Source organism: Hippoglossus hippoglossus, chromosome 1 (assembly GCF_009819705.1).
Source record: "Hippoglossus hippoglossus isolate fHipHip1 chromosome 1, fHipHip1.pri, whole genome shotgun sequence".
In the NCBI taxonomy this organism is placed as follows: Eukaryota; Metazoa; Chordata; class Actinopteri; order Pleuronectiformes; family Pleuronectidae; genus Hippoglossus; species Hippoglossus hippoglossus.
Genome location: NC_047151.1, coordinates 6934032 through 6950315, shown reverse-complemented (window position 1 = coordinate 6950315; position 16284 = coordinate 6934032).

Genomic DNA, 16284 nt, shown 5'->3' with positions numbered 1-16284 from the left:
AAGCGAAAATATATTCATGACCCGAGCTTCAACTGCATCCTTCCATAAATATTTAGTCTGTAAATATGCTGTCTTCCTTTGTGGTGCATGGGCAACAATGACGCCTTTAACTCAGCCCGACCTCCCATATCCCTAGACTTCTCCACCTCCCTCACATATGTCAAAACTCATTTGAACAAATCTGCGAAGAGTGCGGGGTGGGCAGGAGGTACAGCATTACAAGACAGGGCAGACAGTTAAGTATTTCATGTTTGTACAGTATATTGTCATACATTCTTCTAAAGCTAAAGCTTATGAAGCCAAATCCCCAAAGGTGTAATGCTCAAGTTCTGAATGTGGGAGGGATTGACCCTCACTGCAACGGACAGTATTTAGTTTGAAGAGAAATGTCCTTTTTTTGTTTGATCTGATCTCTGTGTGAACTTGAGCATTTTCTTTCTCCTCATACTACGTCTCATCTTACTCTTTATCTTGATGTCATCTACCTGCAACCTGCATCTTCCTCCTCGCTCTCACTTTTGTGGAGGTTCCATATCTGGCTCAGTGTATATATATATCATGTTCTTGAGCAATGCAGCAACAACAGAAACACATAGACACATATGAAGCATATACATTACATACAGTAAATACAGTATCAGCATTATTAGCTACATGTGGCCATTTCCATTGATTATACAATGCTACCAGAATAAATCAATATTTTTATATTTACAGCTGAATATCATATGACATTATTTGTAGGACAAATTCAGTGGCCTCACTCTACAGAGCTTAATGGTCTTTTCTATGGTGGCTGAGAGAGGGCAGAGTGCTGCAGCCTAAAGCTGGGAATACACAGTGTGACTAATTCCACCTCTCCCTGTAAAAGTGTAGTAATCCCTTTATCTCCTTCTTTTTCTTTCTTGATGTGCAATTGCTTCCAGCCATAAACTACATCTATTACTATTGTGTTTTGCCATTCCGCATAGACGCAGTGAGGGGAATGTTGCTGAGTCTGGTGGAATCGACTGCTGACTACGCTTCAACGTTGCAAAAGCCTGAAGAAAACTCTCCAAAATTTCGGACATGTCAGAAATTCAGAACACCCAACGGGCAATCAGGAGCGTTTTCGAGCAACGTTTCGGACTTTACAATTTCATTGATATCTCAGTTTTTTTCTTTTCTTGAAAATGTACTGAGACAGGATGGCAACTCACATAAAACATCCTGATCTAAAGCATTCCTGCAGAGGCCTTATGAGTGTTCAGGAACCAACACTTTGGTTGAATAAAACATGCATTTAAGTCTTAAATTGCCGAACAATCCCCCAATATGCAATCATAAAAATAGCCCTTATCTAAAATACAAAAACTCAAGCTATTTCTCTGAGATAAAACTTAAAATACGCACACAGTTATACGGACCGAAGGATTTTAGCATGAGATATGTACAACAAAGATGAGACACTGAATGAAAACAGCAACAGGCACCTTTGGTCTAATGGATTTCACAGAATGTCATGTTCATTCCTTTAAGCAGAGTCCGTGACTAACACCATGTAATTTGTCATGTTTTCTATCAGTGTTGCTGTTGTGCTACAATTCCAGAGGTGGTTTGCTCGCGGGCAAATACAAATGAGAAACTGTGATGTGAATACAAGAGCGTTTGATTGATAAAAAGAAAGTCCAGAAAGGATTATGTTTCAGCGCTGAGGAGGCGAGTCAGAAGGTAGACTCGGCTCACAGGAGACTCAGTTGCAGGAGAAAATCAATTGTTTAATCAATCAGTACGTCCTTTTATTTCTTCTGGGTTCTCCGTACCTCTGCAGGATGGAAGAGCGGAGGACTCCGTCTCGAGCACACCATCTGCCATCAGTCTCACACTCCTCATGCTGTCTCAACCTCTGTCTTTCACTCTCTACCCCTATCAATCTATCTCTTCTCTTCAGTGCGACAGCAGCCATCCATAACGTGAAACAGCCTCGGCTCCACTTGCACAATAGAGAAGCGGAGTGCACAGACACACAAACACACACACACACACACGCTGATGTAAATATGCATCTTGTTCGCCATTTCAGTGCATTTCAAAGCTCTTTACAGTACAGTTTTTTACATTCACCCATTCACACACACATTCATACAGTGCATCTATTAGCAGCACTTTTTTGTTCTATGAGGGCCAATTCGGGGTTCAGCATCTTGCCCATGGACACTTCGGCATGCAGATGGGGAAGACTGGGGATCGAACTGCCGACCGCTCTACACCTCAGCCACAGCCGCCCTAAATAGCATGAATGAATAGCACTTTCTACTTTCTAACAGTGCTGCCAGATGGTCAGCTCTGATTGTTTCCCCCCTCTTTTAGCATTCATTAGTTGATCCTGAGTCACAACCTGAATTGAAGCCAACAAGTTTTATACACTAAAACTTAAATAGCCTCTTTTTTTCATCAACTAGACATTCCAAAACTCTCAGGACATTTTTGCTCCTTTATAGCCAGGGTGGAAAGCTAATGGAGGAAGTGAATGAGGAGCAATTATTTATTTACGGCTCCAAATGCTCTGTTCTTGTTTCATGTTGCATTTCTGTATCAGGGTGAAGAAGGTCTAAGTTAGGGCTAGTGGCTGCGTGAAGCTGCATGCAGGCACAGCATTGCTTCTAGCTAACGGCTGTATTAGCACGCAAACATGCTGATGATTAGCAGCTATGTTTGTGTTTACCATCCAAATTTAGCATGCTAACGAATTCTGAGTAGCATAACACAATGTACACACGGAGCAAATTGGTTGACAATTTTTAATTGAACCTGTAAAGGCACTAGATAAAAAGTTGAGAGGTTACCAAGGTCTTTACAATTTCATCTATCTGAAATCTATTTCCGTCTGCCTGTACGTGGAACGCATATCTCACATGGGATGTTTGTTATTAAGGACCCAAGGAAGTGCAGTGTCCAGTTTTGTGCGATTAGAACACACAATACATAAAATAGAAATAAACTTTGAATAAACAGGCATTCACCACTCTGTAGTGGCGGCTGGGATTCATCACTGAAAGTGACACTATTAGTCACGACAATAGTGCGTTTGAGGCAACTACATCGACCTCTGATTCTCCAGTCCTGCAGGCGGTCTTCACTTGCTGCGGCTCAATTAGTGCAGGTCACTTCTAAAGTTTCAGAAAGGAAAAAGCAGCAACTAGCATCACCACAGGCCAAGCTCAAACAGGCAGAATTTTTTGAGACCAGAAGTTACCATATTTGGTTACTTCCTGACTGAGAGCTTGAGTAAACTGCACGGTCACACCCAATGGTTGTTAGTGGTTTTCAATCACGTTGTATCCATGCTCCAATGCATACTTTACTCTAAATAGGATTATAAGTAACAAAATGAGCATCACGCTGAAGAAGACCTAAAACCAGCTATTGAGACCATCAACTCTGCAAGAAAATATTTACTAACATAACATTGGCTTCACTTTTGGAACCCAGAGTCTATTTTTACACACAGTCTCTGGCTGCACTCTCGGGAGACAATGAATTACGATACACATTTTCATGGCCACTCTAAAGAGCCATGCCCCTACAATGGCTAATACATGCAAAGTGTGAATCCATGTGGTCGTTCAAATGTCTCTCCCAAGGACAAATCTCTTTCCGGACAAAAGTTCAGTATATAAGCAACAGTATTTATCTTTGTAGATCTATTTTTCATCAGAGCATTGCATTTAGAAATGTCTTTCTCATGCCACCACCATCCAGCAGCCGCACACCCTCAGGGTCAGCAGTTCATTCCTCACTCCTGTTCTCTATTCTGCTCGATTCATTCCTCACTCCTGTTCTCTATTCTGCCCGATTCATTCATCTCTTTCCCTTCCAAAACCATTCCTCTCTGTCTGTCAAAAAGAGGAAGATGCAAAAATGAAAAACACCTTGGATTTCCAAAGAGGGAAGTATGTCCACTGAAAATGATGAATGGATACAGAATAGTTCTTAAATTTGCATCTTATTCTATAAACACACTTGTGTTTTGGGGAAGAAGATAATAAATTGTCTTTGCTTTTGTACTGGAATCCTTTCTGCTGTCGGGCTGTACATGGTGGATTAAACACATGCACGCTCACATTCAAATCAAACTTGAAACTGCCACTTATATTATTTGCTAATTAATTATGAAACATTGGTGTGATTACCATAACAAAATGTGACTGCAGTACTAGCCCAGGTTATTAGCTTACAAATTACAACTTTAATTAATTCTAAAACTTTCATTGCACCATATTACATGTTGCTTCCTTTCAAAAGAGGACATTTCTACCGAGCTGGCATATTACCTTTGCTGAAGTTGATAGATGTGTTTAAAATCACTGTTGTGAGAGGTTACTGCTTAACAGCCTCAGGTATTTCAGACAGGGTAGATGGAGCAAATTATCAGTCTTGGTCTTAGGTGACTAAGTTCTACAATGCCGCTTTTGTTAAAAATAACCTACACCAGACATTTCAGATTATCTCAGCAACTAACTATGTCCACATTAAAACCCCAAAAAGGGTAATTCTCCTCAAACTGGGCATCTGTGGAGGATAGATGAGGAGGCAGGCCACAGAAACAAGTGAAGAAGATACGATACGTTATTTCTGTTTCTCCTCTGCACATAGTTTATGGCAGGATAACAATGAAATGTCACATTGCAACCATTTGGTGCTTCTAGATAGATAGATAGATAGATAGATACTTTATTGATCCCAAGGGAAATTAAGGCATGCTTATACATAGCTTCTCCCTACACACAAAGTGCAGCTGGCATTTTTCAGATACACACACTTTTAGAGGTCTGAGCTTACACATGTATCTGACCAAGTGCTTCCCACACAACTTCTGAATGTGGACACATTAAGGACGCATTTGGGTGCCTTCAGACCTGTGCTTAACACTGACCACTTGTGATGGGATCATATAGGAGAGATGTTAATACCAGTACTGAACGATGTCTGGGGACTGAGGCCAACCCTGTCAACCCTGTATCTTAAAAATGACTCTTCTACACAACTAAACTGCAACAGCAAATATGTTAGAAGAAACTTGAGAGGTTACGAGAAAACATATTTTTTGAATGAATCACAACATATTGAATATGTATGCTACATATATACAGTTTGTAGCACTATAATTATTGTATATGGCTATCTCACCAGAAACCAGGGTTCCCATCCAGAGTAACACCCTGGAGAGGTGGCCAGTCTATCACATTACACATATTGACAAACACATTCACAGTGCAGCCTAGAGTTCCATCAGCTGACACACATGGTCATGAGAGGAACTGAGGACAGAGCTTTACACAATAACAGAACCTTAAAACTTCACAGTGCATGATATGTTCACATTTTCAGACAAGTATTGTGAACATATGCTGAGTGTCGTCCTCCATTAGCTATGTGCATAATGGATTCCTCACAAAGTGGTTGGTGTCCAAGAAGGTTTTTTAATAATCTCATAATATTAATTCTAAATGAACTGCAGCTCAATGGACAATGAACACAAATTATTGGTGAAATGTTAAATGCCTCCTCTCGTCCAGTGCTTGATGGGATTGACTCCTGCTCCCCGTGACCCTACCCATCCTAGCATACGCATATAATGGCACGCTGCTCAAATTGATGGCCTAATAGTATTCTGCGGGCACGCACCATCATACATATAAAACACCACATTATGTATGAAAAACAGACTGCATGAAATATGCAGTAATGAAATCAATCATGAATAGTATGCAGAAAGTAAAATGAATAACAATCGCCTCATCCAAGTTGCCCTTTGCACTTAAATGAATCATGCATAGACGAGTCCACTGAGGGAGCAGGAGTCAGTGAAGCAGGTGTGACAAAGTTGGAGATGGGACCTGAGCCATTGTGATGTTAGCCGGAAATGTCACATTATTCCATCCTGGAGCTTGTTCCGTCGCAGCAAAATCACAATGCGAGCACAATTTTCTGCGTCATGATTTTGCTATTAGCATTTTCTCGGCACCGATGAGCTTATCACAGACGAGAGTCATATCAACAGAATATTCAGCAGGTTCAGGGGGTTCGTCTCAAATGAACAGGGTACACAAACTGGAATTACACTTAACTGTTCATGATTTCTCTGGTGGTATCTCATTGATATCTGCCACTTCTTTTATATTGTCCAGATGTAGCTTGTAAAGAATATTTCACATGGGAGCCTTCAATCCAGAGCATAGATGTCTTTCCATTTCATATTACAGGCCTAATATATCATCTGCACGTTATCGATCAGTGTCAAACACTGTGTTCAACCGGTTACCAACTGTTGAGCCACAACAATGCCATTTATCTAAGTTAAATTTGAGGAGCGAGCAAGTGCATAAACATAGGCAAGTTCGCATTTGTCTCAGCCCTGTGCTCGCAATTGTGTACGCGAAGCAGAGATGCTCACTCACCGCTCCCCTAACCCCCTTCTTAGCGGCAAGACTCAAGAATATGTCAAACCTGGAGAAATAAAGAGGTATATTGAGCCAGCGACTTCTATAATGTAAAGTAAATAGTGCATAGACAACATGTAACCTATAGGGTCTTATCTCTGATCAGGGCAGATCAGAGATAGGCTGGGGAGTATTCAAAGTGACAAAGAAAGGGAGCATCAGCAACTCTCCGCACCTCGGTGTTGAGCAGTTGTGAGCTTGTAGGGAACGGGGAGTTCATGCCCATCTCAGCCCTGTGCTCGCAAAACCACAGCTGTGCATGCAGAGCAGAAATGCAGGCTTGTGAGAATGGTTTTGAGCTCATAGATACTATTGTGTGCATTTGTATCACATGCACAGGAGTGATTTTTACCTGCGCAAATTTTGAGAGTAAAAAAACGCCATACACAACAATCTAGTCATTTGTGGTTAGCTGTGTTTACTGAGATGATACAAATGATACATTATACACACCTCTCAGATCTATGTAATAACATGATATAGAGTTGATCTTCAGCTGCACTAATTCTTTTTTTTTCAATACTAGGATCAAAAGCAGAAATCAGCCTGTGACCTTGGACTGCAGCAACAAAGGACACCTAGGGACAATTACAGTCCATTTCACACTGTTCTCGAATCCCACAGTATGCATCTGAGGTTAAACTTTAAACTACATTCACAATTTTGTAATGTTAATGTTAATCATTAAAGACTAAGTAATGATTTTACTTTTGCTGTTTGTGAAGAAAAAAAGAAACATCTTTTTTTTATTACCTTCCACAAGTCCAACAGGAAGTGTTTGAACTGGACACAACTGAAGTAAACACAGAACCAGACAAGTTTGAATTTTAACATCTTTTTCACTAAATGTTTATGTAATTGTGTGAGTTTGTAACCACAAAGACTTTGAGGACTTAGCATAAACAAATATCTAATGAAGCCAGAATAGATAAGGAATCGTAACTACATAACTACCTGTTGACCTCTGCTAACAGTTTATCCTGTAATACCAGACTAGTGTGTGTACTGGACTCAGTGGGAGCTGTGGTGTTGAAGCTACTCTGCTGCTCTGCTCTTCCTGCCTCTAGTCTGCAGAGTTAATGATGCTGGATGTACAACTGTTCAGCAATTAGGATTTTCCTGTTTTTCTGTGAGACCTTTTAGTTTTTTTTGAATAAACTTTGTTAGTCATGTGAAATGAGTCATCATCAGTCCGCTGCTGACTGCCTCAGTATTTAGACGATGAAGATGATGAACTGACACATAAACTGTGAGCGTTTATAGGCAGAGCTATGGGACCAAACAGAATGCAGTTGGCTGGAGAGGGAGACATATTCTACATGAGGGAGATGGCGGCCGCTTGGAACCAGAGCTGGTCTTGCAACCTGCTCGACCTGGGAGATCATTACAACACAACCATCTATCTCTCTCCTACTTTTGCTCGCTTCCCGTCTCTCTCTCTCTCTCTGTGATGTTTTATTTTTTCACGATGAGTCCTCGCTCTCCCAATGGCCACTATAACTATAATTATTGCTGTCTGTAAATCTTTACAGTGATGTCACAGTGTGTCTATCTTAGAGATGAACTCCACAGATTTAATGCGTGAGCGAAACAGAGTTAAACTGTCATAGAGAGTGCAATTTATACCCCATCCTTTTTATCTATTTTCATTAGCAATGCTTTGCAATGTATTCTTTCTCTGCTTCATGGGCCTGAGAGTGTTGGTATTAAAGCAAAGTATCATTAAGTGTAGCAATCTGCACTAATAAGCCTGATAATCTCCCTATTTAATTTGACTCTTAGGTAAACAACTGTAAAAAGGACGTGTTTTGAGGAATATTCTTGGAATGCCTGCATGTTAGCAGATGGAACAGATGAGCAAAAGCAAAGGTACCTATCGCAAAAAGGTTTTCTGTCATTTTAGATAGTTCTAAACACACTGATGTTTGCTCAAGTGCAAATTTTTCTAATACAATTGTTTTTGAATTGGTTATTTAGTACTATAAAAAACAAGTTGAGACTGACTCATGATTACTACTGTGCCCACTCTGGCTCCAAATGATGTCACAAGAGCAAAATGGCAGCACATCAATCTGGGATATTTTGGCTTCATTTCAGTAGAGTTAGAAGAAGTGGAACCGTATCATCCATCCTTGTGCACATGTGTATACAAGAAGCAGAAAGGCAACTCTAAAGTTGTAATGTTTTTCATAATTGTAGTGATACTAACAGTGTAGCTCTGGGAAAAGCAGTGTTGGTTGAATGGTCAATGGTCAAACCATTTAGTTCCCACTGAAATATCTCAGCAACTATCGAATGGATTGCCATTGAATCTAGTATGGAAATTCATGCTCCCCAAGGATCGAGAGAAGGGAGTGTGGAACAAGGCAGGCCCTACTCTCCCAATGGTGCACAGATATAATGTGTAATATACATTATATACATAATATATAGTGGCATTTACACTAATGTAATAGGATGGTCAATAATTCCTCAACACTAGTGTTGGGACATGGTTTTTTGGGAAACCAAAGTTCGGCCTCCATGTTCAGTCAAAGCCTGAAGCCGCATGTTCCTTTGTTCCGGAGAAAACCAGAGCAAGGAACTCAGTCTCCCAGGGGGCATCAACGTCACACAGAGGTGTGAAAACCAATAGGAGGTTTCAACTCCTCACTCTGGGCCCCATGACCTGTCAATATAAGGCCTGTTCCCCCTATTTTCTATCTCTTCCTACAATCCTTCCACAGGAGGGAAGGCTGTCGAGCCTCTTCTCCAGCTCACATCTTCTCTTCCCATCCAACTCTTCGAGAGGAGCACAAAGGTGCAGCTTCCAGCTCATCTCACCAAGGAAACCTCCTCGTACTTCAAGCTCTACCAACCCTTCAAGCAGCGACTCGATGTCCTGCTGGAAAACTTCAGCCAGCAACTGAGCTGCACAGCTCAACAGAATCACTAAGGCAGGAGCCACACAAACCAGCAAGACGACTTCACAGGACTGCGAACTGCACAGCAACTCTTTTTCCCCTTTCCACGGACGGGTAACACAACTGGGCTTAATAATTATACTAGGCTAAGCAAGACTGTTTATTCGATTCTGTGTGATGTTTATAAGTTTGATTTGTGGTGTTGTGATAGTGTGGTTACAAGTTGTTGAGAAAGTTAATGTTAGTTATGCTCTTCAGTCCTTCCTTGCATACATCTAGCAACTTTCTCTAATTTGGCACACACACAGACACACGCATAACTCTTCACCTACTTAGCTCGGACCCCCGCTACATGTCGTAAGGATTCCAATAGGGGGGGGAAGGGTGTTATCTTCAAAGTGGCCAGCCGCCATTTTGAAAGCACGCTGACTCACACAGACACACACACATGTAGACTCACATGCCTATCTTTGTTTAGTAATTAGTAATTACACCGTTAGTAATTTGTGTTTTTATACTTTATTATATTCATAATAAATGTTTTTCTTTCATAAATGTTTTTTCATTAATGTTGCATAAGTGAATTTTGCCAACCTCTACACTGTCAAGAACTCCATATCCTTCAACTTAGCTAATTATCTATATGGTAATTTTGGTTATAGTTATTAATTTAATTGTTAATCAGAGTTCCAAATTTGTAGTTAGTACTTTTATGAGACTTAATCAATAAATTGGCTATCTTTTCCCTTTCTTTGAAGGGTGGTGCCCCGAGGTAACTTTAATCAATTAAAGTTATTATTTAATATTAATAATAAAATATTAATATTTAATATTTTATTTTGATAACCAAATTTATTGAATGCCGAAAGGCACACCATTTCATGGTATCGCGTTTGATGCATTATGGCACAACACTAGTCTCAGCAGGCTTCCCAGGTTTCGGTCACACAGCCTTCAGTGGAGCTGAGTCTTTGCAATTGCAATTGTGTTCAAATATTACGATCTTAATTTCTGGTAAATGCAAACTAATGTGTTTGATTTGAGACAATACTATTTTGTGGAAATCCATTCACTATGCCAGAAGGTACATTGTGTACACAGTGTACTACATACCAGTGTTCTAATGAAAGTGTCCTAACAAGATAGTTCACAGTATGTTAGTATATGCTAACTTACTGACGTTAGTATTCAGCTCACAAGTGCAGCCTCACAGAGACACTAGCATGGCTCTGGACAATTCTGAAGTATTGATAATTAGATTTTGTAATATCTATTATATGCTAAATATTTTACCTTCAGTTGATTGCCTCTGCAATCCTTAAAAGCAAATAAGCAATAGAAGAGCCTGGTGACATAAAGCACTAGATAGATCCAATCTAGATTTGTTCATACTTTCATCTTGTCTGATGCTTTTCTTAAATTTTCTGAGAAAGCCTAAAGCCATCCATTACTCTAATGTGAGAGGTCAAAGGTCAGGTCTCATAAACAGGGAAGACATGTAATAACCATCTTTATGAGGGTCACGATTGGATCACTATTGATTTTCTTACTATAGGTTGCTTCATAGATTATTTGTTTTATTGACTACAGAGTGTCTGTGTGTACACACACACACGCAGTCTGCAATTAGTACACTGCCACGGTGTATCATGAAGAGAGTAGTGTGCTACACAGAGAAGTTGAAGTTATAAGAGATGTCACCAAAAGGTAAAAAACAGAAGAATTTCACAACAGCAGAAATTGAAGTAATTGTGTTGGAGGTGGAAGCCACAAAAGCCACATGTTTCCTTAGCGTGTCCTCCAGAGTTACTAGACAGAGTGATATTTATAAAAAAAATGAAGCCTAGGTTGCAATACCTGAGGAGGTGAATGCTATGTCCCCTGAGGTTTGGACCGTGGGACAAGTAAAAAAATTAAATAAAAATGGTTTGACAGCAAAGTTGATGCCAAAAAACGAATCACAGACCAGAAAAATAATAAGGAAACAGGAGTAGGGCAACAAACACCAGATCTGACAGATGGATGGATGAGAGGCAGTAATTATTTGACATTCATCATTAAGTGGAATTTGGCCAAGGAAAGAGGGAGAAAGTGATGACGTCCACTAACAACCGTCACCCAGAGGTAATTCATTACATAATTGCTAAGATGATATTTGCAATTTGTCTTTTGTGTCTTCTGTGTCTTGTAATTAAAGAGTGCAATTCAATCAGAACAAATTGGTGTTTAAATGAAATGGCATTGCTCTTTGCAACAGTTAATTAATTGGGCTAATTAATATAATTTGTAGGCCCAGAGGATGCAGGAGTGGAGGAGGACACGCAGATGACCTCTAAATCCCAGTTGCCAGCGCAGGCCACACAGTCCACTTCCCAGTCCGCTTTCCTGGAGTCTGGAGGTTGTAAAAAAATCAGCTGGCTCTCCTGGATGCAGGGGAGGGAATTACAAAATGAATAGAAATAATTAATGAAACACTGAAACAGTTATTGGATGTCCTCGCAAATAAATAAGTGCATGACTGAATGTGTGTGTGTCATTTGGTTCAGAAAATTAGGATAAACTGACAAGACGCTGAATTAAGGCGTAGCAAGCCAGCACTGCAGGCCTGCCAGAAAGCCCCACAGTTGGCTGTGTGTCTGTGGTAGTGGTTCTGCTCCAGGTGGTAAGGATTTACCATGATCCATAGGTTGTGCAGGACACAGCATGCCAGGATAATTCTGATCACCTTCTCAGGCGTATATAGGAGCTTGCTGCCAGCTGTGTCCAAGCCCATCCAACGGCCCTTGAGCTGCCCAGATGTGCGCTCTATCACGGCACGTGTGGGGGCGTGGATGTCATTGTATTTGACCTCTTGAGGGGTTTGAAAGTTGGAGCAGAGCTTTATACTCTCTCTCTCTCTCTCTATATATATATATATATATATATATATATATATATAATTTTATACGTTCTCATATCTGATCTATAACTATAACTATATATCAATTTTTGTGACCAATAAATCTGTTAAAATCAACGACAGATTGGCACTAGAAATTGTTGGGAGTGACAATAAACAATTTAACGAAAGAAAAACTTCTACATTTCAATATGAAAATTCTCATATACTCTATTAGTAAATTAAATTATTGTTGTATAGCCTTTTTTTATTGAAATGAATGGAGTTTTAATATACCGTGCATTTAGTTAAAAGGGTGAGGACATTTTCTAGGACAACCTTGCCTTCATCCTTTGTACATATGCATGGTCTCTGCGAACAAACTAAAGTAAGAACATATTGATGAATCCCAGATTTTGGCGTCCAATGTTCGTACGCACGGTTTGAGCACCGATTTTGTGAGTTTGTGAATGAGGCCCATGTTGTTACTTCATTGCATAAGATCAGGTTCAGAAGACCGGCAAAGAGGATTCATTTATCAAGAGATAAAGAGAGGAAGATGTGGAAGTGGCAGTTCTAATAAACAAGATGAATTGCTGTTTTGAAACTGTTGATGAAGCCATTAGGTTTGTGGTAAACAAGGCCTTTAAATATGTTCATCATTCATTGATGTAAGTGAGGATTTCCACGAGAAATAAATTCGAAATCATGAATCCACACTTTAAGATCAGGTGTCAGTAAAGGCATGTCAGTACATTGGGTTCTATGCAGTGACATGCATCCCGATGGAACACTTAAATGCATCTCTGCTCAGGAGTACTCGTGCAGCCCATATGTCCTACAATGCACCTGGAGAGAGGAAGGAATGAGACTGAAATACCTGTGTATGTGTGCAAAATGAAACACAGAGACCAAAAGAAGAGAGATGCACACATGTGTCAGCATGGAACTAGCATGTACAGGTTACTGAAATTGAGCTGGGGCGAGCAATGCAACAAGAGTCATAAAGTCTTTATTTACTGCTCTCTGAGGAATACACGCGATAATCCTGCAGCTGAAGGTGCCTGCAACAAAACAATGTTTCTGTGCACTCCTTGTGCAGCCTCTTGATGGAAGCGATAAAATAAACCAGTGCCTGCTGAGTTACAGGTGTTCCTCACACAGGGCCATATCTAAATGCTTTCCGGTACAATGGAGTGTATAATCCTGCAGCATGAGATGCCTTCGCTGCCCCCAAGGAAAAGAGACGAGGGATAATGGAATAGTAATGGAACCTGGCTGTTGGTCTGAGCACGTTGGAGGTCCATCCATTTCATGATGTAGACACCACACAGAGTGATGGATGCACAGAGACAGCTCACACACAAGGGAGTATATTACAGTGTGAGTGATCACTGGGTGTATCTGCAGTTTTACTTCAGCTACAAAGACAAAAGACTGCATTTCCTTTCTGAATTTCTGCTGCCTGACAACATCACATTATGGAAGTGTAAGTCTACAAGGACATAAAGATAAGCAATGAGGCTGAATAAATGGACAGACGCAGCAAGAAGGTATGATGGTATGGTGTGTCCAACTGGAGATCTGATTCTGTCGATCAATATTTCCCGGTGAGCCGCAGAGTCTCGAACCATGCCAAGGGGCGTCATTTCTCTCCTGGTGCTTCCACCGTTAAAGTAATGTTTTCTCCATTTGCAGAGGTGCACAGCCTGCCAAATGAAACCATCCAGTTGAACATCCTCCGCAGCAGACAGGGGAGCCATGACAGTAGAAGACTCATGATTTATAGAGGGAAGGAAACTGAAATAATGAAGAAATATTAAGAGGAAAAGGACATTACAACTGGAAGTGTTGAAGTTGACGTGAGATAAAAGACCAAAAATGGGGTTTCAAAGTAACAGAGAAAAGATAAAGTGATTTTACCGTTTCCTTGAGTCTATTTGTTCGGCTTGTTTAATCCCTAAACTCGAAGCCCAGCATGATACACCTGCTTCAGCATTTCAAGCCTGAGGATGACCAGTATGTGATGTTCTAACTCATTCAAACTATGTGGCACAATGGCCTTTTTCCCGTGTTGTAAATGCAGGGTACCAAGTTTTATAAATCGTTTCATGTATTGTATGATTTTAATTATGCTTTTTTCCCACCTTACAAATTCACGATGGAGACCTGGAAGGAAAAGATTCTGCTTAAAAACATTCAGAACGTGACCTCAGACCAGCCAGTCAAAAAAAAGAAAATGGTCTCATACAGATACTGTAAAATGTATGATTGAGCTGAGACCACACACCTTGTGTTTTTATTTGTCTGTATAGGAAGTCTCTCAGGTTTTCACTGTGTGTAGAGACGATCATAAATAAGCGGGGCTTCTATTCTCTGTGTATCTACGAGAGTTGACAGCGCCTTGTGTTCTTGTCTCTGCTTGTTTAGAGCAACTTTACGGGTGTACTCACTGTAGGCTACAGGTCCAGAGAGGACTGTGCTGCAGATGGTGAATGATGGCTGCCCTGGAAACAAACAACAGATCAGGCTCAGAAGAAGGAAATAATCTGTCGCCCATAAACCCAAGAAGAAAATGTGTGAAAATCACAACACTAAGTCTTCCACTATTAACAGGACAAATATGGGATTTATCTGTAAAATGAATTATTGTATATATTTGTGTTAAAATTTTTTTTTTTCATTAACACCCTGCATATTTATAGAAAATATCCACTATCTGGAGCCAGTTGATACTGTTGCTACTTATGCTCATTACAATACATTACCTATCATTTAGCTAAAGCTTTTATCCAAAGCGACTTACAATAAGTGCATTCAACCATGAGGGTACAAACCCAGAACAGCAAGAATCAAGTAAGTACATTAGCTAAAAAAAAAGCCAAACTACAAAGTGCTACATGTAAGTGCAATTTAACTTAATTTTTTATTTTATTTTTTTGACAATGGTTATTAGACCATCATCTTCTTAACCAAGGTGTAGTCGGAAGAGATGTGTCTTTAGCCTGCGGCGGAAGATGTGTCGACAAACAGTCGTGATTTTGTAGAGTGGCTAGGTGTCGCTCGCAGTGAGGGAGCAGCAAGCTGATTGGCAGATGCAGAGCAGGGTTGGACGGGCTGGGGTGTAAATGTTTAACCATGTCCTGGATGTTGGGCACGATCCGTTTGCAGCACGGTATGCAAGTACAAATGTCTTAAAGCGGATGCGGGCCTTCACTGGTAAGTGAGCGGAGGAGCGGAGTAATGTGAGTGAAGCTGCAGAGGTCAGATAGCACCAGCAGGCAGACCAGCCAGGAGGGAGTTGCAGTAGTCTAGGCATGAGATGACCAGAGCCTGGACCAGAACCTGCGCCGCCTTCTGAGTGAGAAGGGGACGTATCCTCCTGATGTTGTGCAGCATGTATCTACACAAGGGGGTTGTTGCAGCTATGTTGGCAGAGAGTTGACTGTCGAGTCTGACACCCTAGTTCCTTGCGGTCTGGGTGGGGGCTGGCATAGAGTTGTCGATGGTGATATTAAGGTGATGGGTGGGAGAGCCCTTCCCTGGCAGATAAAGTAGCTAAAGTAGTCTTTGAGCTCACAATTTCCATTGATGGGAGATTGAGAGTTAATTAACCTGCATATCTTTGGACTGTGGAAGGAAGCTGGAAAAAAAGGCACGTGAATAGAGAGTATGAACACTGAACACAGAGATGCCTCGGCCAGCCCACAAGTTTGAACACACAACCTTCTTGCAGCGTGACAACAGTGCTAAACACAGTGGTGCAGTGAATGCACCACTTGAATCAGTCTGTGGTGGCAAATGATATTCAATATGCAGGAGTTACCTAAATGCATCCTTAACAATAGGCCTGTAGTCTGTCCATTTCCTGTTTTGTAAATGAAATTGTGCTATATTAATAACAATAAAAAAGGTGATCTGTGTCCAGCAGTATGTCAAAACAAATTTCCTTGTAGTTTTTTACTTTATAATTGTTTGTGTAGTATTTGTCATCATAGAATGTCCAACATAAGTATTAAAT